This window comes from Mesoplodon densirostris, chromosome 1 (assembly GCF_025265405.1).
Source record: "Mesoplodon densirostris isolate mMesDen1 chromosome 1, mMesDen1 primary haplotype, whole genome shotgun sequence".
Classification (NCBI taxonomy): domain Eukaryota; kingdom Metazoa; phylum Chordata; class Mammalia; order Artiodactyla; family Ziphiidae; genus Mesoplodon; species Mesoplodon densirostris.
In genome coordinates, this window is record NC_082661.1 from 84,967,490 (window position 1) to 84,994,061 (window position 26,572).

The 26,572-nt window shown below is 40.8% G+C and overlaps 1 protein-coding gene across 2 annotated transcripts in view; it reads left to right on the top strand.

Moving 5' to 3' along the window:
* Positions 1–26,572, top strand: part of SYNPO2 (synaptopodin 2) — a 169,264-nt gene that overhangs the window by 61,329 nt on the left and 81,363 nt on the right. The window lies entirely within an intron of this gene.

Sequence of the window (26,572 nt, forward strand, 5' to 3'; positions counted from 1 at the left end):
TTATTGAGCACTCATAATAAAACAACAGGGAGGAAGCTTGGTGGGAGAGGTGGAAGCAAGTGTAACTCACAGTAAAATAAAATGGTTTCTGAACCATAGAGCTTGGGTGATCTTATTCCTTTTCTTTAGGTACATGGAGAATAGATGCAGGAAGATAACACGGTGATAAAAAGCTTATGAACTCACTCACAATAGGTCCAAAGAGTGTCCTGGCAAAGGTCTTTGAAACTGGGATCTCTATTTGGAAAAACCATTCCCCACAAACACAGGAGGCTCCTCCCAAGGGAAGTTCCCTGTGATCTTCCATGTCAGGGACCTAGTGGATGCTGCTGACTTGAAAGGCTCTTGAGAATTAGTGAAGAGAATAGGTAGGCTGGGGTCCATCAGTACGCCCACCCATGCAATTGGGGGCCATGTTTCACATCTCTCTGGTCTTCCTTCTGTGTGACCTAGTATGTAAGAGAATGTACCTGGGAATCAGATCTGGATTCAAACCCCAGCTCCTCCGTTTATCAGAACTGTGGTTTGGAAAGCCATTTAATCCCTCTGGACTTTATTTTTGTCATCTGTGAAGATGGAAGTAATAACCCTATGTCAAAGATTATTGTTAAATTCTCTGTTCATGTGACACTAAATACATGGTAGCTACTCTAATTACTATCTGAGGAGGTCTGATGGAAAGAATGGTGATTATCCTAGTTGATTACAAGGACTGAGTAGTGTCAGAAAAATCTCAATCCTGATTCCCTTTACTACATGATAAAATGACTTGCAACTTTAAACTTTTTCAAAGCACTTTCGTATCTGCTAATACATGTTAGCCTTACAACAAACCTGCGAATGTGTGTGTGTTCGTTATTGCTCTTATTTTGTAGATGGAGAAAGAGGGCCTCAGAAGGGGACAAAGACTTATTTCAGTCACAAAAGGGGAAGGTCACAGAGTCTGCACTGGAACCCAGGGCTGCTTACTCCTGTCAGACTCTGATGGGAAAAGCCAGGAATCTGCTGCCGCTTTTCTTGCCAAAATATCCCTCCACTTATGTAGAGAACACAATGCAGAGATGAGTTAATTCTCTAGTCACATCAAAGAGCTGCTTGTTGAACTTTAGACTTTTGGCAAGTCGTGCATCATTTCTTAGCTTCAGCAATTCCTTGACACTTTTCCTGCTTTAACTTTTATTTTTCAAGGCACTTTTCAATTTACTCTTAGTGTTCTCGAATAGTACGCATTGTTTTCATCCTTTCTGCATCTGAAAAAAAAATGTGGTTTATGTTTCCATTAGTTGACATTACCATCCAAATGCTTATTCAGATCAGAACATTGGTTTGGATATATGTGGTGCGTGTATGGTAGTGGGGGTGGTGGGAGGTGATCTCAAAGATATTCAGACATGTCATATTACTTTAAATCCTCCGATTTTAAGGATAAAGTGCACTTGTCTTCAACTTCGTACACCAAGTTAATTGACTGGTCCATTACTTAGTAGATTTTGTACTTGATTGGGAGGTGTAAGGCCCTAGACAAGCAGAACTCAGCCTTCTATAGTTTTGTTTACCCCTTAGGACCCTGTGGCACGTAGGAGTGAGGGTGGGAGATGGAGGAGAGGGTCAAAAGTACAAGAATGCAAGTACTGAATCCATCTCCAGTGGAGGGGATGAGGATCCTGAATAGCTCTGCCCTACAACTTGTCCACAGTTGTGTGAGCCCAGGGAAACTATAGAGAATTCTTCAAGCCTCCTCTTGCAGTCTTCAATCATCTCAGGAAACAGACTGCTTCAGTCATCGTTTTCCTTCTAGAAGGAAGATGACTAGAAGAAAAGTTGAAACTTTCCCTCAAATTGCTCCCCCTAGAGTTTTTGAGAGGTAGGACCTAGAGTACCCTGCCATCCAGTAAGAGAGCCACCCCTGGGGGTGCGGGGGAAGGACTAGTGTTCTTGCATTCTGATGCCATACATTCATTTTACTCTGATTTAAAATGTATTTCTCCAGGTTACCAATTTTTACATTGTAAGACAGATGACATTTTGATCCTACATGATATATTTCTATTCAAAGGGTTTTAGGATATATTTGTTCATTAGTATGTAAAGCTGAGAAGTACTGACTGTAAAGTTACTGGTAACACTAAATCTATTATTTTTATGAAAAGACAATGAATATATTTTCCCCTGGAGTGAAGATATATTTTCCGTTACCATATCAGGGCATCAGAGGAAAGCAGTTTCCTTGAATCATTACTCTCTGTCCCTTTCACTTCACTGACCAATCACAGAGATTTGAATCCTAAATTTAACTTTGGAAGTTTGCTACAAGTTTCAAAGAATTTGCTAAATAGGTTTCAAATGTTAGTCCTTTGTGCCTTGGGACTAAAGAATCAAAAGAAGAGTGATGGTTACTTTTATAGTAAAAACTTGGCACAAAATAAAACAGTACTTTTTTCTCTTTATCTTTTTTCTATGTGCTCACCTAAAGCAATAAACGTGTGGATGATTACCCCTGAGTTTTTCCAACGAGCTCAAGGAAGTTTAACAGCCTGAACAATGTGCTTTTTAAGAAGATCACTGTAAGCATTCATTTCAATTCAAGGAGTATCTTTCAAAGTTATTCTGAGACAAATATGGTGCAAAGAAACATGAGAGATAGAAAAGAAACAGGAACCCCAGGCTCTCGCTCTAGTCGTCTGTGGCCCCTGCACTGTCTGGCTGTTCTCTCCTAGCTCTTCATCCTCTACTAACTCCTGTGTGTTGGAGTCTCCAAGACGCTGTCATTGGAGTGCCAGCCTTGGAGCAAGCCTTTTGTCTTCTCTATCTGTACTCTCTCCCTAGGTGTAGTGGGTTGAGTGGTGGCCCCAAAGAATTAGGTGTCACCATCCTAATTCCCAGAATTTGTAAGTGTTACCTGATTTTGGAAAAGGGATCTTTGCAGATGTAATTAAATTAAGGAATTTGAGATGAAGAGATCATCCTGGATTATTCAGGTGGGCCCTAAATCCAATGACAAATGTCCTCATAAGAGAAACACAGGGGAGATTTGGCAGACAGAAGAGGAGGCATTGTGACCAAGAGGTAGAGCTTGGAGAGGTGTGGCCACAAGGCCGCAGTCAAGGATTGCTGACAGCCACCGGCAGCTAGAAAAAGTGAGGAATGGATTCTCCCCTAGAGTCTCCAGAGGGAGTACAGCCCCTACAGACACCTTGATTTTGGACTTCTGGCCTCCAGACTGTGAAAGAATACATTTTTGTTGTGTTAAGTCACCAGTGTATACTCAGTTCATTATAGCATCTACAGGAAGTTAATACACTAGGGAATCCCATCTAGTTCTCATCTTCAAATTCCATCTATAAATTTAAATCTCCAATCCTGAATGTCCTCTAGGTGCCACACTCATGTATCTACCTGCCAGCTTCACATCTGCACTTGGATACCTAATAGACATCTCAAACTTAGTATGGCCAACAGAATTCTTGATTTCTGTCTCCTGCACCCACCACTCTGTTTCCTAGTCTTCCCTATCAATAAATGGCACTACCATCTCAGGCTTAAGGCTAAGGTCCAACTACTTCACGGCTCCAGCAAAGAACCTAAGCATCATGCTTGATTCTTCTCTTCCTTTCAACCCCCTCTACCTAATTCCTAGATGAGTCCTCTTGGCTACCATTTTAGTCCATTGTGTCTGACCTAAGCTTATGTTGTAGCTTTCTGATTTCTTCCCTGCCTCTACTCTTGTCACTTTCCACAAAAGCCAGCGTAAACGCCCTACAGTGCAACTCATTTCTTATCACTCTCTGCCTAAGATGTTCTAATAGCTTCCCACTGCACTTAGGATAATATCCACATTTCTTATCTTGGCCTACAGCAGTGGTTCTCAACTGGAGACTGTTTCACCCTCACAATACCAAAGACATTTGGCAATTTCTAGAGACATGTTTTGGTTGCTACTACTAGGGAGAGCCTACTGGAGTCTAGTGGGTAGAGCCCAGGAATGCTGCTAAACACCTTGCACCACAAAAAACAGGGTCCAACAAGAAAGAATTATCTGGTCTCAAATGTCAATAGTGCCAAGGTTGAAAAACCATGCCCTACAGAGTCCACATGAGTTGACACCTGCCTTTTATTGCCTCATTTCCTTCTACTTTTCCTCAAATATGCTAAGCTTGTCCACATCTCAGAGCCTTTGAATATACTCTCCCTTTGGATTGTAACATACTTTTTCTAGTATGTTGCATCCCATCTTTGCATTTCTGTATCTTCGTTATCCAGGTGTAAATTCTAATACTACCTCCTCAGAGAGGCACCACCCATCTAAAGCAGTCTCCACCCCATCCTATCCCTGCTCTGTCGCATTAGCCTGTTTTTACCCTCTATATTGCTCTTATTGGTACTTTATTTTATATTTTTATGAGTTTATCATTGGCTTCTTCCCTCTAAAATTGCAAAGTCCTCTAGGGTCTTTCATGTTCACTGCTGTTTGCCTGCATGTAGAGCAGCACCTGGCACAGAGTAAGTGCTTAATAAATATTCATCAAATCACTGACATACAAATGTAAAGCAATAGAGGATAATTAAGTAACCCATAAAATGTTTGGTCCCAAAAGTGATGCAGTGAATCACCAGGAAGGCAGGCTTATTTCTAATCCCTTGTCAATTTCTAGTATATGGCTCTTTGGATGTTACCTTCATTTAAGTCTTAACTCCCCTGACAGAATGAGAAGCTAGGGCCTTGTTTGTAGAAAAGATGTAATTTTACTTTTGAATCTACTCTTTTGAAGACAGAGCAGGCTTTCATGTAGTGGATGACTGGCAACCAGTTGTTAATGTGGTTGTAGATTTGAAGAATCCACGTAGAAGCAATGGCTGAATCCCTGAGAGCAGAGAAGCCCACTGAGGGATTGCTTTCAGAGAGAAAAGCCAAAAATTTGCCCTGAGAGAACCTACTGTTAGGAATAGAGGAGAAAGAAGAGTCAGCAAAGGAAATAGAGAAAACCTGATTAGAAAAGTAATAGGAAAACAAAAGAAAAAGTTTCTGAAGCCCCAATCACGGAATGATAGAAGACAGTCAATTTATAAAGGAGGCATTGATAATGCATTTTTGGAACTTTTATGTCTTTGGGTTGGGGGTACATGTTTCTTCCATTAATCAGTGAACAGCTAAAAATTTTCTGGCAATGCAAAAATAAACTTAGCTATAAAGTACCTACAAACAGAGAAGGTAATGAAAATATTCAGTTCTTACTTAAAAAAAAAAAACTTAACCCTGCTATGAATTTTCCATAATTGTAAAGGGTTTCAGGATAATCCTCAGGCCCTAATTTTTCTATTATCTATTTTACTTATTATGGAAAAACTTTTATCATTTCTAATAGAGCCTAAGTGTTGGAAATAGAAGTCATTTTTTTTCCCTTTCATCCTGTGTTGAGTGGTTGAGAAATCAGCTAGGGAGATTGGCAAAATTAAGAACTGGCAGAAACTTCTATCTGCCCCAAACTGATCCACTCATGTTTCCATGTTTGGAAATGGTTTCTTGGGCTTATCCACATTTTGTTGGCAGGTCGTATCTTTGGAGAATGACAGGCACTTTTCTCCCTACTATCCTACTAGTCATGATCCTGGGCTTGGGGAATGCAAACTGTCTGTAATGTCCAAAAGCTGAGGGCAAATTAAACTGAGGGCCAAGTGAAATTACGGGTGCAGCCATTGGGTGAGAACTTACTCCATTGCAGATACACATTACTGAGCTTGCCTCGAGGTGGTGTATTTTGTCCCATCATATGAAAAGATAAATGAAAGAGAGGACATATTTGAAAGTAGGGTATAGAATGAGAGTTAAACATGTCTGAGGATGAATTAAGTTATTACATTTGAGATGCTAAGAAGAAACAGAGAGGGGATGGGATTGCAGATCACAGAAAGCCAAGTCTGACAGGACAAGCACAGTTAATCTAGGTGGGTCAGAGGATGGCAGTTCAGACAGAGGGACTCAATGACAATGGCTGTGAGGTTCTCCACCATCCGTTCAGGCTGCTGGAGTGAAAAGGGAAACAGAAAGTGTGGTTTATTTCCATCATCTCTCCCTCTGGCTCCCATACCTCAGTACTCAAGCAATACCTTTTGGCCAGAATTGAGATATGAGCTCTCTAGGGAGGAAGAAAAGGCAGTCTCCCTCCCCTTGGCAGTTTCTGGGTGGAGTCAACAGCTAGGAGAGGCTTGAATTCATTTCTCTTCCCCAGAGGCTGGACCTCTGGAGCACAGCTCCCTCCTTACCCAGCAGATCCCAAGGGAGGAACTTCTCTGCAGTCTCACATGGAGAAGGGAAGCCAGGGTATGACTGGAAGATCTGGTCATGAAGCCGTGGGATTTGGGATTGGACCCCAGGGCTGCTGCTAGGTCATATGGAACATTTATGCAAAACTAAAAAAAAAAATTGCCACTTCTTCTGGGATGATGCAATCCAAATCTGGGGTGCAAGACTTGGAAAATGAAAGATCCCCTAAACTGTTCCTCTTGGGCAGGGTGCAAACTGAACAAATGGTGACCCAGTCTATCCCAGGTTGTATAGATTCTATAAATTCAAAAGGTTGAAGAAATTGATGAGATTCTTATAGGACCTGAATCCACTGATGTACTACTTGAAGAGTAGGTCCTTCCTCACAAGGCTCTAAATGACTAGCTAATAACATGGGAGTGTTTAAGGAACTGTACCTCACAATGGGTACATCTTTTCCCTCCTTCTTATCCAGTTACTTTAAAATAACAGTGACAATGGTTAGCTTTTACTGAGCACACTTGACAGGTTCCAGACACTGCACTAAGTCATTTACAGAGATTAAGTCAATGAATTCTTAGAATAACCCTGTAACCTAGGTGGGTATTATTATTCCCATTTAATGTTTCAGAAAACAGAGGCTTAGGTGGTTGAACTAGTAAGTGGTTTTTAACCTGGAGTGAATTTTAACTCCTACTCTATGCTGCTATTCCCTTTTCTTTCCCTCCCTCCCTTCTTTTTCTCCTTTCTCTCTGTCTCTTTCTGTCTCTGTCTCTCTCATGGTTCCTTTAAGAGGAACCATGTTAATAAGGTATTAATTGAACTTCCTGATAACTCTACAATTGACCTTTTAGCTCTGACATTCCCAGACACTGGGCTTTCCAAACAAATAGCTTCCCTTTGTTGTTTGGGGTTTGCCTCAGAGCCAGAATTTTGAAAATCCTGGCTTCAGGTTTCCACACCTAATCCTTGCCAGGCGGTAATACATTTCAGCACACAAACAAGAAAACAAAGCTCCACTTGGTCCTTGGCCTGAGGCTCTGTGGCTTTTCTGGCCAACCCAACCAAAAGCACAATGGGAAACCCCCCATCATGGTCATTTCTAGATAACCATTTGCCATCTGGGGAAAATGAATATAGAATAGTACCTGGTAGTTTCTATACAAAGAGGTTCCAGGTTTTTCCTCCATGTTTCTGGTACAGCTCTAGATAATTCCCTTAGATATTAGCCATCTCCTCAAGAAATCATAAGATATACAGCATCTTAAGTAAAATTTATAACACCAGAGCCTCTATGGTGGTATTCCCTTTGACTTTGCTTTGAAAAACCTTATATTTTACAAAAAATGTAGCGTCTACTTAAAACATGGACCTATCCATGCACCTTTAACCTTTGTTAGAGAATGTGATGTAATGAAGATACACAGCTAATCCATAAAATGTCTAATTTTCGTGAAAAATGTGTAACATCCAATATATTAGCATCCAAATAAGATAACCTAATGTTCTTGGTTATTGGATTCCAAAGACTGTAGAACATTTCCTTCTTTGGCCTTGGAGAAATTTGCTCTGGGATTTCAGCCTGGCCCTTGACTTGCTGAAAGACTACAGACTTAGAACAAAGCAAGCTGGCTAAGAACAAAGCAACTAGTGAAAATGAAAGTAAGAGGTCTAGAGCCCGAGGCTTAGCATGTGTTCTTTTTTTTTTTTTAACATCTTTATTGGAGTATAATTGCTTTACAATGGTGTGTTAGTTTCTGCTTTATAACAAAGTGAATCAGCTATACATATACATATATCCCCATATCTCTTCCCTCTTGTGTCTCACTCCTTCCCACCCTCCCTATCCCACCCTTCTAGGTGGTCACAAAGCACCGAGCTGATCTCCCTGTGCTATGCGGCTGCTTCCCACTAGCTATCTATTTTACATTTGGTAGTGTGTATACGTCCATGCCACTCTCTCACTTTGTCTCAGCTTACCCTTCCCCCTCCCCATGTCCTCAAGTCCATTCTCTAGTAGGTCTGCATCTTTATTCCCGTCTTGCCCCTAGGTTCTTCATGACCATTTTTTTTTTTTAGATTCCATATATATGTCTTAGCATGCGGTATTTGTTTTTCTCTTTCTGACTTACTTCACTCTGTATGACAGACTCTAGGTCCATCCACCTCACTACAAATAACTCAGTTTTGTTTCTTTTTATGGCTGAGTAATATTCCATTATATATATGTGCCACATCTTCTTTATCCATTCATCTGTAGATGAACACTTAGGTTGCTTCTATGTCCTGGCTAAAGAATGAAATTAGAACACTCCCTAACACCATACGCAAATATAAACTCAAAATGCATTAAAGACCTAAATGTAAGGCCAGACACTATCAAACTCTTAGAGGAAAACATAGGCAGAACACTCTATGACATAAATCACAGCAAGATCCTTTTTTATCCACCTCCTAGAGAAATGGAAATAAAAACAAAAATAAACAAATGGGACCTAATGAGACTTAAAAGCTTTTGCACAGCAAAGGAAGCCATAAACAAGATGAAAAGACAACCCTCAGAATGGGAGAAAATATTTGCAAATGAAGCAACTGACAAAGGATTAATCTCCAAAATTTACAAGCAGCTCATGCAGCTCAATATCAAAAAAAACAAACAACCCAATCCAAAAATGGGCAGAAGACCTAAATAGACATTTCTCCAAAGAAGATATACAGATTGCCAACAAACACATGAAAGAATGCTCAACATCATTAATCATTAGAGAAATTCAAATCAAAACTACATTGAGATATCATCTCACACCAGTCAGAATGGCCATCATCAAAAAATCTAGAAACAATAAATGCTGGAGAGGGTGTGGAGAAAAGGGAACCCTCTTGCACTGTTGGTGGGAATGTAAATTGATACAGCCACTATGGAGAACAGTATGGAGATTCCTTAAAAAACTAAAAATAGAACTACCATACGACCCAGCAATCCCACTACTGGGCATAGAAATCCCACTACTACCCTGAGAAAACCATAATTCAAAAAGAGTCATGTACCACAATGTTCTTTGCAGCATGTGTTCTTTAAAGAAGGAAGAAATTGCCGCAGGGGTCAGAAGAAAGTCACTGGCGGCCCTTGAACTTACTAATGCTAGTCAGACCTCCTGTTCCAGATAGATCAACAAAGTCCAGAAATGCAATATCTCAGTGTGACTGTTACAGCAGTGTCCTGGCTTCACTGAGATGTCTTCTCTCCCAGAGGTCATTTTACCATTTGTCATTTAACCATTTCCCCTGATGCTGACATTCCTAAATCAGTATGGAAAATGAATGACAGATTTTCCAGATTGAAGCCCAGGCTTTGGAAGGTGACAACTAAGAAAGCATCGATAGCCAATTCTGGTCTCATTTAGTAACATCTCTAATCATGATACAGTGCTAGAGCATGCCAAGAAGGAAGGGGGACCAGATTTATGTGAGTTTGCTGAGGCTGAAAGAGCAATGTCTTCTACCTAGTCCTGGGGTTGAGGTTAGGGAGTGACAGGGTACTACTTTCGAAGATCGTGAAATATATATATTGATTTGCCATAGGTAGAGAAAAATTTAAAGCTTCAAATATGTGATATTACTGGGTTTATTTTCTCCCCACCTCTTGAAAAGAAACTTTTGCAGAGACAAGATCGAGTGATTTTTTTTTTTTTTTTTTTTTTCTTTTTGCGGTATGCGGGCCTCTCACTGTTGTGGCCTCTCCCGTTGCGGAGCACAGGCTCCGGACGCGCAGGCCCAGCGGCCATGGCTCACAGGCCCAGCCGCTCCGCGGCATATGGGATCCTCCCAGACCGGGGCACGAACCCGTATCCCCTGCATCGGCAGGCGGACTCTCAACCACTGCGCCACCAGGGAGGCCCAAGATCGAGTGATTTTGAACACTACTGCATTTCTAAGTTAGGATTCCTAGACCTTTGTGGCAAAATAAAAAACTGTACGGGCTTCCCTGGTGGCACAGTGGTTAAGAATCTGTCTGCCAATGCAGGGGACACGGGTTCAATCCCTGGTCCGGGAAGATCCCACCTGCTGTGGAGCAGCTAAGCCTGTGCGCCACAACTACTGAAGCCCGCGTGCCTAGAACCCATGCTCTGGAACAAGAGAAGCCACCACAATGAGAAGCACGTGCACCGCAACAAAGAGTAGCCTCCCACTCGCCGCAACTAGAGAAAGCCCACGCGCAGCAACGAAGACCCAACGCATGATACTTCCCTGGCGGTCCAGTGGTTAAGACTCTGTGCTTCCAATGCAGGGGGTGCGGGTTCGATCCCTGGTCAGGGAACTAAGATCCCACATGCCGTGCAGCGGAGCCAAACAAACAAACAAACAAGACCCAATGCAGCCAAAAATAAATAAATAAATGAATTTAAAAAAAACCTGTAGAATGAGAGGAATGAGGAGACTGCTGTTCTGATTATAGCTTAGCTTCTATCCAGTTGAGAGAATCCAGTAAACTTTCCAGGTCAGTTAAAAAGAGGGGCTTGGCTAATTAGTTGACCTCAAGGGCCCTTGCACCTCTTAAATTCATTGCTAATATAAACACAGCACTCTGTCTCTGATAGGTTACCACATTTAGTATCTCCTACACTACACAGGTAAACTTTAGACCAAGGTCCCAATGTAGTATTGTCTTCATTTTTCTGTTATATTAAGTTGAACTGTAAGTCCCTGAATTGCTATATAGATATCTCATTGTACTTTGTAAACGTTCTGTATGGCTCCAAAAATGCATCTGAGACCAAAAAAAATTGTACTGTGTTTCAAACCACTTACACGTGTAGTGTTTAAAATGGAAACTGCAGTTGTATGGAAATACATTTCTCTCCAGATTGTAATAAAAGGTTTATGTGATCAATTAACAGTGCGTTTACTGCCCCCTGCTGCCCTAAGCAGAACACTGGATTTGGAAAGCCTGGTCTTACATCTTCTGACTGGGGAAGGCCAGCTTTTCTTTTACAGTCATTATTATTAATGCTTGCTGGCATATTCCAAATGTGACACTATCTGACTTAGAAAATCCCAACAATGAAGTAGCCCATGGCCTGAAACCAAATAAGCACTACGTTCTTGTGAGTCAGATTTTTCTAAAGTCTTCTGGGGTTTTATTAAGTTCTGGGTGTTCTTTCTATAAGATCACTAATATGTGGAAGTAGCTGTTTATTTAGAAGTTGATTACAGGGTGTGTTTTTTTTTTAATCAGTTATCTTTTAAAACATGAAAAATTAGTAGAAATGGCAACAAAACTGATCTTAGATGAAAACCTTCCTTCTTAAAAAGTAGAGTGAAGCTTAATAGAATTGCTTTGTGGGAATGTTCTATTGTTTCCATTTAATATTGGGTGCTTACCATAAGAAAAAGATTGAGTGCTTTTATAGTTTCAATTATATCTTTGTCTATGTTTAATTAACAATATTAGGTGCCATTTCTGTTCATTCTTTAGGACTTCTATTTAATAATGATAGCAAAGGATAATAACTGACATTCGTGAGGCTTCCTGGAGAGGTAGGTACCTGTAAATTGTATTCATTACTCACCTAGCAGAAGCTTCTACCAGAAATCTATTTTACTCCTGAGTTATAAATTATCAACTGCTTTCATTCACTTAACAATTATATGTCAAATGCCTACCATGTACCAGGCACAGACTCTTGGATGAGTAAACTGAATTTCCAACATAAGGTGCTCAACAGTTTAGTGAGAGCAAAATGTAGATAAACAGATGTATTACTGAGAAATTTCCACAGATTGTGCTTCTGTTTGTGCCAATCTAGAGTTCTAGTAGTTTGATGATTTCATTTGATTATTTATTGATTATTTCAGGATCCAGGGCACTAGTGACTAATTCTGTCCTGTAGGATTCCTTAATACTCGCTAAGAAAAACAGGAATAGGTTTTGCTTCTTTTTTTTTTCTCCACTGTATACTTTTTAGTAACTTGATACCTCCCTTGGACAAGACGCATGCATGCATCTACCGTAACTCACCAATCACAAATGTTTGTAAATAATAAAAAGATAAACATACTTCCAAATGCAGATAACCTTATTTTACTGTTATAAGTTGAGAGGAGTTGTAATAGAAAACTGACCATGCTAGATCTAATTACTGCCAAAACAGAGAGCTACAGATCCAACATTCCAGAACGAAGGTTAGTGACTTTGGTAAATGATTCTGATATTTAACTGTCTAGGAGTCAATAAACCTATTTAGCAAGTTAGTTTATTTGGTTACCAAGAGTGTGTTTTGAAAACACAAGGAATACTCGAGGGGTTTTGCTTGAATCCTCAAAGGCCATATAAGGAATACTCGGGAAGTTATTGCTCAGTGTTAAATGCTTTGATAAAGCTTTCCATTTTGTTATGGTTAAGGTAGGCATTTAGTTATATTTGCTTCAAAGGGTTTCCAGGATTAAGTCGAGGAGATCATACTGTAAGATGTGCAATGGGGGGCCTTTGTTGCCTTTCCATACATATGAGCTCTGAATGAAAACCCTAAACTTCTTAAGAATCTTAGCCAAGCCCAGCCTGTCTCCACTGGCCACCTCCATCTTCCAATGTGGAAGCAAAGTGGCCTTCTATTTGGGCAACTTCTTTCAGTCTCCTCCATCCTACAGCCAACATGGTTCTTCAGCCAGCTGCATCACAGGAACATGGCAGGAAGTGTAACATCTAACTACTGTCCATTGGCACTTACCAAAAATTTGGTTGATGCAAACCAGTCTAAACTAAGGAATATTTTAAGAACAAGTTCCGTAAAATTTAATTGTTTTTTTATACAAATAAACATTGTGAAATTTTAGGGGGCAATAATGAATCATCCCCTTCTCTCCCTTTTAATTTCGGAACCAATTAAGAAACAGACCAGAGTTAGATGGAGCCAAAAAAAGAAAAAGAAAAATCAGCTTTATTATTGGTAAAGTTGGCCTGGAGAACATGGTTTGATCTATGACCACATCGGGCTTTCTACAGGTTCCCTTCATCTTGGAAGCATTTGCAAGTGCAAAGAAAACTGTTCTACCTAGAAGAGTTATAGGTGCTCTATACTTCCTTGCAATAAATGAATGAATGAAGCAGTCAATCAAAAGTTACTTCTGCTTTCCTCAGAGGAACATCAACATAAATTCCACAGTACATGGAATCTTTTCATTTGTTTTGACCCTTGATGACCCTTTACCTCTTTGGACTTGCCAGCTATTAGCACGACACTCTCAGAGGTGGCAGAAAGCTGGAGTGGCTTTCAGACTGAGCACTTTTGGTGCCAGTAAGAGGTCCCTTCAGCACCTTTTCCTCTTCCTCCTCTCCCTTCATCTTAAAATACAACATGTTATTTTCTGGTGGGAAGGTAGATATATTTGATTTCTGAGATTGGTTCAGTGCCTTAGACCAGCTGTTTTGGCTCAAGTATGATTAATTTAAACACCAGCTCCTGTTTAGTAACTTACTCTAATCAATCAACAGGTATTTATTATGTGCCTTTTAAGCAGAAAACAAAGAAAAATGCAAAACAAACCTATGACTCTTAAGAACATGGAGCCAGATCCAGCTGATGGTTACATTATGCCAGTGCTTTCAAGACAGCAGAGGACTGAAATGCCTATCTCAAGAGTTCTAGCCTTAGAGTAGCCCTCACACAGTCCACCTTCCTTTTAGGTTTTAACTTTAAATTATCAGTTTTACTCACAATAAAGGTGGACAGGACAATGTGACTTGGACCTGAGACTAAAATAGCACTTCCTTTTAGGGAACTAACATTTATTAAGTTAGGCTAAAATAGCACTTCCTGTAGGGAATTAAGATTTATTAAATTAAAGTTAATTGGCCTCTGATGATGGGCCTCCTGACTCACCCGTTCACAGACAAGAAAGCTGGCAAGATCAGAAGCCTAGCTGACCCTACCTGGGGAAATTTTGCTTACTTCCTGGATCTTGAAGCACAGGTGAACCCACTGCCCATGAGCACAGCCCATCCAAACCAGTAAGAGAAAGGATTGGCTGTCACTAACTTTTCAATTCAGTGACCATAGTCCTTGGAAAAATCATGGCTTGGTGGCTTTCAGGCTCTTCACCAATCACATTAGCTCCTCTTCCCAGGAGAAAAGTGACAGGAGACATCCAGAAGTGTTATATTGTCCCATCTGTGAGGGGAATGGAATTTCCCTCTTTTGAAAAAGAATGAAAAGGGGAATAAAATTCTCCCCAACACCGAAGTTTTCTACCGGGGTAGAGCTCACAGGGCAGTCCCAGCGACTGTCATAGTGCTCTGCAGATTGTCCTGAACACAACTGCAGGCTTACCTGTAGAACTTGATTAAATCTCTGTAGAAATTCTGATGTAAGAACTATCTTAACTTCTGATTGAGACCCTCATCAGAACATAAAAGAAGACAGAATAATATTTACCATACATAAAGAAAGAGATTTGAGCCTACAAGCAGAATCTGATCTCCTCATTTTTCCCATTTGGGAAAGTAAAACATTTTTAATATATTTTTTCTTCCCTCCCCTCCTCCCAAAATGCAGGGGCTAATTTGTCTGAAGTAACCCATAAGGAAGCCTAGCAAATCTGTCTCTTGTGTTTGATTCCAATTTCTTTCCATCACTGTAGCAATCTTCTCCTAGGATTGTAGTCAGGTTTAAAGAGGTATCATAGTTGAAAATGTTTTGCCCATTGCCTAACATTTTAAGTCACATATCTCTGGGTTTGGATCCTGGCTCTCTCATATACTAGCTCTGTGACCTTGGAGAAGCCACTACAATCTCTCTGAGGCTGAGTTTATTTTTCATCACAGGGCAAGTGCTTATTAACTTTAGTGCCTTTCCTTCGAACGTTAGAAATGAATTAGATATCGTAGAATTAGAAATATATATTTTGTAGGTTGGCTATCCCTGCCAGCCTCCTGCTTTGTCTTCCCATCCACACCACTTTTCGGCAGGCAGCAAATGCAGTGGAAAATATTTGAACTTTTGAATGAAATCGTCATGGGTTTGAATTTCTGTTCTGCCGTTCATTAGCTGTGTGACTATGGGTAAATCATCCAAAAGGTCTCATTTTTTCACTGTGCTAAAAAATGTTATAACATTGAGAAGAGAGACCTGTATTCAGGCTCATATCTGAAAGAAGAGAATTATAGTACATCAACTATCAGACTTTTTTCTGCGTTTTAGAAAGTAGTTTATATATTAGAGAAGTTTCATGTCTTTAATGATTCATTCACTTGTCAGGCATACCTGTGCACTGTTCGTTCAAACGCACACACTACACTCACACAGAGGTCAGCTTCCTTCCAGGGTGGTACCGATTTCTTTGGGAAAGCCACAGCTTGGTGCCAATGATAACTGGCAATTTCTGTTACTGTGATGAGTGAGGATGGGTTAATCCCTATGCCTGTCAGGTCTGGCCAACCACCAAAAAATTTCCCTTCATCAAATGTAAGTATGTGTCCTGCCAAGTACTTTCCACTTACTTTTTAAGCTTCATGTTTTTCATTGGAAACTTAATGCATGTGTGCTGAGTTATTTGCTGAACTCAGAATATTACTGGGCGAATGCCAGTCTGTATCCAAGAAATTCCCTCCTCACAAAAGAACCCACTGTAAATATCCACATTTTTCCTTCCTTCCTTTCTTTTATTCTTTTAAACAAAATTTTTAACTTTAATTAGGATCAGAACTAAAAGAAGCCTAGTTTGGTCCTGAAGTTACTTAAAAGTTATATTGATTACACCCATCACTAGTCTCTGAACATACAAGCTAAAAGAACCACACCAAAATAAGCAACCTGCCCTCACTCAGACAAAATATAAATTCTGTATTGACCTATTTTCAGATTCGTCTTTCTTCACAGAAAGGGAAATCAGGTATTAAGGCTCCCGTTTTATAGCTGAGGACATTGCCTTAGCTATAAAATCAACAACTTGCTTATCTTGGTCACCTGATCTACATTGTGGAAAGGAAATTTGAGAATGAGAGTTAAACTCAGATAATTATTACATTTGATCTAGAAAAGAGGCATTTTGCAATACCTTCAGTGGGAGAATACATTTTAGCACCCAAAGGAAATTGTAGCAGCAGCCTGTATGCAGCTTTCCTCAGTGGGATGAGATGGGAGATGCTCACAAAGGCGCTATATCATCAGGTTTCTCATGCACTAGAGATGCCATATTTAGGCACAGAGGTGGATTTTTTTAGAGCCACGTTGCATAACAGATTCTCTCATTATGAATATTCAGTCCATCCATAACTCCCTTGCCTATCCTTGGCCACTGGCCCAGCAAACGCCCAGCCCCAGAAGATTGTGTAAAACAGCAGACCTCTTGCCAGATTAGGCTTGAATTCCCTTACAGTTCCCTCATCCATATTTATGACTTCTACTCCCACATCTATCCCAAACTGATATGTTTAGCCCTGATCCTCTCATTGGCCTTCTAGTCTCACTTCAACAATTCACCTGATTTCAACACATTCCTCTGCTTGAATACTTGCTAAAAACGTACTCAAATATATAATCAGTGTTATTACTGAAACATCTTGGAAAGAGAGCTGGGGTTTTAGGCTCCTTTCCCCAATATATTGATTCCCCTTCCTAGATTTATTTGCTTCTACCAATGATGCCACCATAATTATGAATTTGCAGTCTTTATTGATTTCTGCCTCTCTATAAATCCAGTCTTTCACTGAGTCTATAGTTTTTGCTCCACATTGTGTCTCTTATCTCCTTCCTATGGGTTACAATATATAAACTCCAATCCAGGCTCTCATCCCTTCATGTTTGCACAACATTTTTTTTTTTTTTAGTTTCTGCTTATAACAAAGTGAATCAGTTATACATATACATCTGTTCCCATATCCCTTCCCTCTTATGTCTCCCTCCCTCCCACTGCACAACTTTAATGGTTTCTCAGTTTCTCTGTCTTCACTCTTTTCTTCTCCAGTCCATCCTGCACTAGTAATAATTTCTCATCACTACTGGGTTATATCCAAGTGTCTCATCCTGGATTTAAAATTGTTTTTAACGTGGTTCCACCTTACTAATCCACCTTTACTTTCAACGACCTGTCACACATACCCTCCCACCCTTGTTAGGTCAAGCTCTGCACCTCTCAAGAACACACTATGCTTTTTCCCACCACTGTTCTTCTGTACTTACATTATGAGCCACACATAGCCCAGCTACAGGGCTAAAGGAGCTGGACAAAGACCTGCACAAGGAATGATAATTAATTTGGGAGGTAGATTCCCAAATCCATCTAGTACTAGTACTAGAAGGAAGACAAGTGTAACAAGTAGAATAGAGTTTGGGAAATATATGGGAACATAAAATTGGGGGTAGTCTGGGCAAGCAGTTCCTTTCAGAAAGAGCCAAACTTCAAGAGTGGAAATGGACTAGTATATGGATGACAGACAGAGACGAAGGATCCAAGACAACCATTCTGAGAAACCTAGGTATACAGACAGCACCTGGTGGTAGTAGAGAGTCCAAGCATTCAGGTGAAATGGGATTTCCATCCTGGGAAGAGGAGGTATGACAGGGGCAAGAAAAGTCTCCCATTATAGAGGAGTTGGTTTTCATGCAATTTATCGAGGGCAGGATAAGTCACAAAGAGTAAGACAAGCAGGAATATAGTTACAGGATGGTTCTCTAGAACAAGGTAGAAACTTGTCAAAACGGGGTCACACAATCAAAGCTGATCAGCATCAGTAACCTAGTCCTGTGCTCCCAAAAACCCAGGGCTAAGAATATGTGTTCCAGAGCCTGAGAGGGAATCTACCATAGTAAAAAACTTTGGATTTGAATTTCATTCTCCTGCCATCGTGCTCAAGTTCCTTAACTTTTGTGAGCCTTGATTTCTTTATATGTAAAAGTGGGGAAAATGATAACTATTTTACAGATTTGGTATGATGATTAAATAAAGTGCCTTCTGTGGCATCTATTGTTTAATAATAGGCTCACTGCCCTCTGTCAGAGCTTCTGAAATCACCCTTGCCCAAGAAAAGGACTGACTCTACTGGTTGAGGTGGTGCTAAGCCTGTGGGTGGGGTGTAGCCATTCCACAGATGGCAGAGAAGATTCCAGAGGCAAGAAATCAGGCAAGGCCGGATGCTGGGATGCCTCCCTTCCCCCCTCCCCCCATCTCTACCAATCCTGAACATGACTCATTATCAACACAACCCCACATCTTCTGAGAAGCCAATACTGTTCTAGGGATTTCTCTGTTCTTTTAGCCCCTTTTGAACAGGCATCTTACTATACTTAACCGTGTATAGTACTACAGTCCCAGTTTTGACTTCTTTCAAGTAATCCCTAAGGTTCATAGCATTGACATTTGCAATCTTGCAAAGGCATAACTTCCATTCAAGAGTTCTGCAAAGCTGGTTTGAGGTAGTGGGTCACTAGCCAAGTGAGTGAATCCAGAAAATCAGCCCCCACTGTAGTCCAACATACTTTAGATGATAACAAGTTGTTGCTGCATGAATATTTTATGGGGGAGTTATATGCTATTATGGAATTTGAGGACTGGGAATTTTCTAAATTCTCTGGATGAATTCCTTGATAACATCAATGGCCCACAATAAAATTTATTGTTTTTTACTTTCTTCCTGTTCTTTAGCCAGATTTGCTCAGCTAAATTTCAAGCCTCTCTATGAATGAGCCGAATTTGTTCTTTCCCTTGGTTCTCCCAAAATTTAGCCCAAAGTTGCCTTCATAATGAGCATTTAACCTGCAGTTGTTGAATTGATTCAATGACTACATCTTGTTACCATTTTAATTTTTGTAATTCTAGATAGTCATTTTCTTCAATTGCCTAGCTACATCTGACATAAACTATGACATTTTCCCTAGCATGAGAAAAAGGGAAGTAAAATACAAAAGAATTGGGTCTAATACTCATTTTTTTTTTTAAACAAGAAAAGCACTACAAACCATTTGCAGGGAAATTTTGGCTACACATCATCCTTGTCACCAGTTGGCTTATGAATAATCAGGGTAATTTACATTACCTTCTTCTGTTTACAGGCTGTACATCTGTCTTCCAATGGATTTTCCACTTGTTCTAATGACTTGCTGAAATGGAAAAATACTCAACCTCATTTACAAAGTAATGATTATCAGTACCCAACCACATCTCCCTGTTTCCAGATTATTTTTTTGGCTTTCATTTTTAAAGAATGTTCTTTTACTATGGAAAATGACACCAGGACTTTCTGGCTAATTATGGGTACAAATATAACACACGAATTACTCCTGACATCACACACACACACACACACACACACACACACACACACATTTAGCCCATCCGTTGAAAAGTGGCTATAACGTTTTTATGTGTAGGACTCTAACCTTTTCTATTTTGTCCAACTTATTGTTTTACCCTGTGCAGTGGCCTTGGATTGAATTCCAGTTTTTCACTAATACTCCCCGCCCGACACACATTCACACACCATTTCCAGTGCCATCACTCTAGCTCAAAACTTCATCATTTTACACCTGGACTACCTCGATAGTCTTCCAGAGGCAATTTTGGATTGGTCACTTTTCCTTTTAAATCATTCTGTACATTGCTTCTGTGCTTGCAGCCGTATAACCCTGCTCCTCCCCTCAGTGCAAATACAAAAGCCTCTACAATATAAATCCAACCTCCTGCCCAGACTTGTCTTCTATTCCTCCTCATCCCTTCCCCCTCCCATCCCCTGTAATACACACCCTCTGCCTGCCTAGCTGTCCCTTGAATGTTGGCTGTGCTTTCTCACTGGCATAGCTTTGTTCCTGCCATTCCCACCTGCCACGTTCTCTCTTCCCACCTCTACCTAAATTTTATGTACATTTCAAGGCCTGGACCAAAAGTTTACTCCATAAACCCTTTCCTGAACAAATTACCTAAAGTCCCACCCTTAACCCTATATCATAAGCACATATTACTATGCTATATGTCTAGTAGTCACTATTTACTGCCTTATTTTGTAGTTGTTTACACTCAGTAAATATTTGTTCACCAGATGAATATTCTCTATCTATATTATATTTTCAGCACAATAATGGGGTACACCAATAGAGAAATCTATTGGGGGGCATACAAATCAGAGCTCAGAAATTCATGTAACTATGAACTGCAGTTTGAGCAATTTCATAAAGTATAATCTCTCAATAAATATGATTACAGATGGCGATATGAAAACACCACATGGAAAAGAAATTTTTTCTGCATTCACTCAGCATACTTGAACCAGAACAGTGGCTATTTCATAATTCTGAGTCCCTTGGTCCGATACTTAATCTGTATCCCATATTATCACTCATCCACACTTGTACGATCTCAACTTAAACACTACAGAGGGAAAAAAAACTCTTGGTGGTTGAGAAATAAAGTTGTACACATTTTATATCATATCCTGTGTTTAAATGAACTTAAAGGGAAAGCTTCCTGGATGAAAACAAATAATATTAATTTTATTAATGATGGCTCCTACTAGTAATGATACATATGTACAGTGTATTAAAATCTTTTTCTCTGTTTTCTGGAAATTTTTCAACTCTTTTTAGTGTATTTTTCCTTTTGGGGCCCATTCAGGACTTATACTTCCTGAGAAAAAGTTGTTATATCTTGTATATAATATATATATTAATATATTTTCTTCCTTAAAAAGTTGTTATTCTGCCTATGCTCCCTTGTATTTTTTCCAGACCATTCCTTAACCATGATCTTCCATTTTCTGGCTGGTTTTCCTGGTAGAGTATAACCACACTTATGCACATACCCACACTCCTAAAACTGTCTGGTGTTTGCTTAGTGAGTTCTACCTAGTTCCTTCCCTGGCCTATGTCCCCCAGGAGCTGTGGGACTGCAGTGATTCACACTCCTTCCTTCTTCACCCCTCTTCCAGCACACACACAAGCCATCATCCCAGAATCAGATGGGACTCATTTTATAGGAAAGTGTTTGGACTTAGAGCCATATGTGATTTCATTTAAGATTAAAAAGAAGAAAAAGAACTCCACCAGTAAGTGTCACCATCACCATTCAGAGTACCTGTCCCAGTCACAGTATAATGTAGCTGGAAAGGAAAGGTGTATAGACCATCTGATCCAGTGGTTTTCAAATTTAGATTTATAAAATGGATCAAAGTGGGCTTGCTATGCTTAAAAAGGGAAGGAAGAAAGGACTCTGTGTCCTGGCAGTAGCCTGTGAAGCACAGCCTCCCCACAGAGCAGTCTATAAACCACTAATCTGAGCTAAATGTCACAGTTTGCAGATGAGGAAACTGAGCCCAGAAATTTCGGTTAAGTGACTCTCTCATGGTCATATAACCAGTGTATGGCAGAGCTGATTCTAGATCCCAAGTTACTAAGCACAGTGTTCTTTCCTGGGCTTTCCCACAGCACCAGAAAACTAAGTCAAGGGCTCATTTCTACTCATTGGACTAGCCCAATTCATCTCTGTGCCCAGCCCAAAAGCAATGTATGAGAACTAGTGTTTTCCTAGCCAAAAATCTTTCATTATTGAAGGATTTTCACGATTAACCGAAATAACCCAAAATATCAGAAGCAATGTGGCAAAACACAAGGGACAGCACTGCCTGCGTTTTTAGTTGGCCCACCTGTTCCAGGATGGGCTCTCTAGCTAAGTAGCCAACAGCTCCATAACCGACCTGCCTCATAAGCCCAGCCCAGAACACCCAGCACACCCTGAGTCTGCTCATCCCCCTGAGGGTGGTCTCCTCTTTTCCCCATCAACAAGCTGGGAAGCTAAGCATAGGCATTAGCGGGCCTTGGTAGTGGCCAATTAGAGCAGAGTCCCAACAGAGCTACCATTATAGGCCCTCCACATTGGTACCCTCCTCCACAAGCCATCTTTGTGATTAATGTAATCACCATAATCGCTGGCCTCCTTTTTGAGTCTTGGCCACATGGGGAAGAGATGAATATTTTCCCTGAATGCATTCTTTCCAAAGGACTGTATGTCCTTAGTTGTGGAACATGATGTCATGAGTTCTGATGAGGGGGTTGCCCTATAGAAGCTGAAGATTGGCCCCAAAGGCCTAAGGGAGCCAGTTCAACTCATATCCCGCAGCTGCATCCCTGTGGCCACACATGTGCAGCCAGTTACTCTATAATTAACAAAAACAATCCTGTGACTATTGCTATTGTACTTTTTACTCTATACCTTTTGAGGGAATATTGGGAAATAAAATCTTCCTTTTCCCTCATGCTCCTCAGACTTGGCACATAATAATTTTTGTTGTTGTTGCTGTTTTTCTCCTGGTCAGGAGTTAATGCTTCAGTCAGACCGGTCTGATTGGAAACCTGGTTTCCATCCAGAAAAAAATAGTTGGTTATTCCCAACCTAGACCATTTGAGGGCAGCATAGCCTTAAGAGTGTGTGTTTTGACCAGCTAATATGCAGCCTTAAGGAGGGAATAGGCAGTGTGGGTTTCACATACACACTACTGCTACTGGAATTCAGGAAATAAACCATAAACAATGAGAAAACACTCCCTGGGAGTCATCTCAAATTTAAGGATGAACGAATAGATGCCTAACTCTAAATGTACTTACATAATTTTCTTATATAACATAATCGCTTGAGGCAGGCACAATATAAACCATATGAGGTGAGATTTAAAACTGGAGTGCTATCAAAAAAAAAAAAAAGAGAAAAAAAAGGACCAGGACAGTATAAAAACAAAAATAGCTAAAGTAAAATATATTAACCTGGGAAAAAAATCAGATATGTTTGTAGGTCCTTAGGCTCCTCTTGGGGGACACATAGTACTTCACAACTAACATGTCCCTATTATAACCTCTTTTAACCTAAGCAGAAATGCTGCCTCTCTGCCTTTATTCCATATTTTGGGAGTAAATCCAGGATGGGCAAGTGAAGATAAAGGGAGGAGGCTTAGGAGGAAAGGGAGGAGAAGGAAGAAGGCATTGATTGCACTCTGTCCTTGGAGAATCACCGGTAATGAATTCTAGGGAAAAGTCTACATTGACCCAAATCACAGGGAGGTGCACTGACTCCACTCATCTCCCACCCCTCCCCAGTAAACTGTACATACCTTTTGGTAGTTTTCACAGGATGTTAATAAGCAAATTGCAGCTGATCAGCCTAGTGTGATAGTGATGTTTAAGTTCTCTCTCCAAATATCACTGCATAAGTTACCTAAATAATGGAGACCCATGGCTGTCTCCCAGAAACTCATCTGGAAGGAATTCTACGTTCCTGCCTCTGCTTTTCTTTATGGGCTACAGAAAGAACATGATAGTTCTTGAACACATTTCCCGGATTATTCAAAGAGACCAAACTTACTTTCAGCACAGCTCTTTAGAGGTTGTGATGGTGGGGAAGCAAACCTCCAAAAATAAACTCAGTCTCTCTCAAGCATGGAGGTAAGCTCAGCTACTTTGCTGAGAGGGCCAAGGTGACATGGCGTGCATGAACTCCTTGGTTTTCCTCCCTTCATTTCAATTTTTCCCCTTCAATCTCTTACAGGATCCATCAAATATCTTCCTAACTCCACCCTTTTCTCTTCAAACTTTTCTACTACACTTGCAGAGAAAGTCCTTTATCTGCCTTATTCCCTTTTCCAGGTCCTTTCCTCTCTCCCTCCATTCACAGTAGATTTCTTGAGAGAAAGGTCTCCCCAGGGCCTCCGTACCTTTGTGTTCCTTCACTCACTCCCTTAATATGATGCTGCCCTCACCACTCTTCAGCAGTTACCCTTTAAAGCTCATCAGTAATCTCCTCATCACCAGGTGGTCCACTGATTTCTTTTCAGCGCTTCTCCTTACTGCATCACATCCCTATTACCATGGCTTGGTATTGACCAGAAATCCTCCCACCCCTCCCCCTTTGAAATTCTTTCTCCCCCTAGATTCAATAACACATGTCCTCACTCTCTGACCATTTCTCCTCAGTCTCTGTTGACCCCACTTCTTCTACTGCCCCCTTAAATGTGGGAATTTTTCAGTACTCAGTAGCCCCTTAATCTTCCTCTATCGAGCTCATCCAATCCCACAGCTTTAACTACCACCTCTTTGCCCTTGACTTCCCAGTATATATTTCTCTTCCAAGCTATGTATCAATAGTTCACCTTCTAATGGGATATTTGTCATTTCTCACACAAAAATTTCCAAAATAGACCTCATCTTTCTCACACAGCCTCCTCATCTCTCTGTCACAAAATAACTTCCCCTCCCTACCATTCCTCAAGTCTCAAGACAAAATTTCAGTCATCTTCGACTCCTACTGTGCCATTTGTAAATTGATTGGACATTGGGAGTAAAGGATGATGAAATATCTTTTTAGAGCCTCCTTTATATTTACAGTGACTGTACTCTACTTCAAGCCTTCATTTCATCACCTGGACTTTTGCAATGCGAAACTGGTGCTTCTGTCATTAACCTTTCTCTTCTCCATTACTATCCAACCAGTATTGGGCCATAAGCTATTTTCCCAAACAGTCCTCTCCATACAAAAGAAATAGGTAGCATTAGTTGCTTCCAGAATAAATGGCTGAGGGACAAGGGTGGAAGGAAGGGAAATCTCACATTTATGTACCATCTTGTTTCTTTAACATTCTGTGACCCATGGATATACTAGCTATTAAGAATACTGTTTAATGGATGAACAACAAGATCCTACTGTATAGCACAGGGAGCTATATTCAATATCCTATGATAAACCATAATGGAAAATAATATAAAAAAGAATGTATAGGGCTTCCTTGGTGGCGCAGTGGTTGAGAGTCCACCTGCCGATGCAGGGGGCGCGGGTTCGTGCCTGGGTCCGGGAAGATCCCACATGCCACGGAGCGGCTGGGCCCGTGAGCCATGGCCGCTGAGCCTGCGCGTCCGGAGCCTGTGCTCCACAACGGGAGAGGCCACAGCAGTGAGAGGCCCGTGTACCGCAAAAAAAAAAAAAAAAAAAAAAAAAAAGAATGTATATATTTGTATAACTGAATCACTTTGCTGTACAGCAGAAATTAACACATTATAAATCAACTATACTTCAATAAAAAAAGAATACTGTTTAAGTTAAACACTGTTACCCATAAAATTTAAAAAAAAAACATCCATTTCAGTTCGTCTTCTCAAAATCCTGCATACATTGCCTTTAGGACAAAAATCAAACTTTGGCCTATTGTTCAAAGCTCTCTGAGGTATGGTCACAGCCCACCCTTCTAGCCTTCTACTCTGCTTCTGTCTCCGCTCTTAACACACTCCACAGGCCAGGCACATGCCATCAATCTGGATCAATCGTCTCTGCCTTTGTTTAAACATTTCCTTCTGCTTGAGGCGCTTTTCTTCATACCAGATGCAGTCCTACCTTCCTTCCAGCTACACCTCAGATGGCGCCGCTCCCAAAGTGCTTTCTTAAATCCCAGCATTTAGAAGGACTCCTCATCTGCAGGTTTCCTAGCCTAAGCACTTGATGATTCTATCGAAGTCAGCCTGGTTTTGAAGTTATCTGTGCACGTGACTATTCTTTTTTTTTTTTTTTTTTTTTTTTTTTTTTTTTTGCGGTATGCGGGCCTCTCACTGTTGTGGCCTCTCCCGTTGCAGAGCACAGGCTCTGGACGTGCAGGCTCAGCGGCCATGGCTCACGGGCCCAGCCGCTCCGTGGCATGTGGGATCTTCCCAGACCGGGGCACGAACCCGTGTCCCCTGCATCGGCAGGCAGACTCTCAACCACTGCGCCACCAGGGAAGCCCCACGTGACTATTCTTAATGCTGTTCAATGCTTTTCACATGATGGGTTCTCAGAAAATGTTTTCTGAATGTCATTGGCCCTTGATACACCAAGAAATCCAAAATTAGAATTGTTTGGATATGAGATCCAATGGCATCTTCATGTCATTACTGGTGCCTGGCATTGTCATTAAGAAGTACAAAGCTTGATGGGTCCCCTTTAGGTCAGTGCTTCTCCAATTGTGGTCCTAGACCACCTGCTACAGGAATACCTGGAGTGCTTGCTAAAATGCAGATTTCTGGGCTCCAATTGAGATTGGTCCAGAATCTCTGGGAGTAGGGCTTGGCAATCTGTAATTAAAGCAAGCATGCCGGGACTTCCCTGGTAGTCCAGTGGGTAAGACTCCGCACTCCCAATGTATCGGGCCTGGGTTCGATCCCTGGTTGGGAAATTAGATCCCGCATGTGTGCCACAACTAAGAAGTCCCCACGCCGCAACTAAAGATCCCACACACAGCAACTAAAGATCCTGCATGCCATAACTAAGACCCGGCGCAACCAAAATAAATAAATAAATATTAAAAAAAAAAAA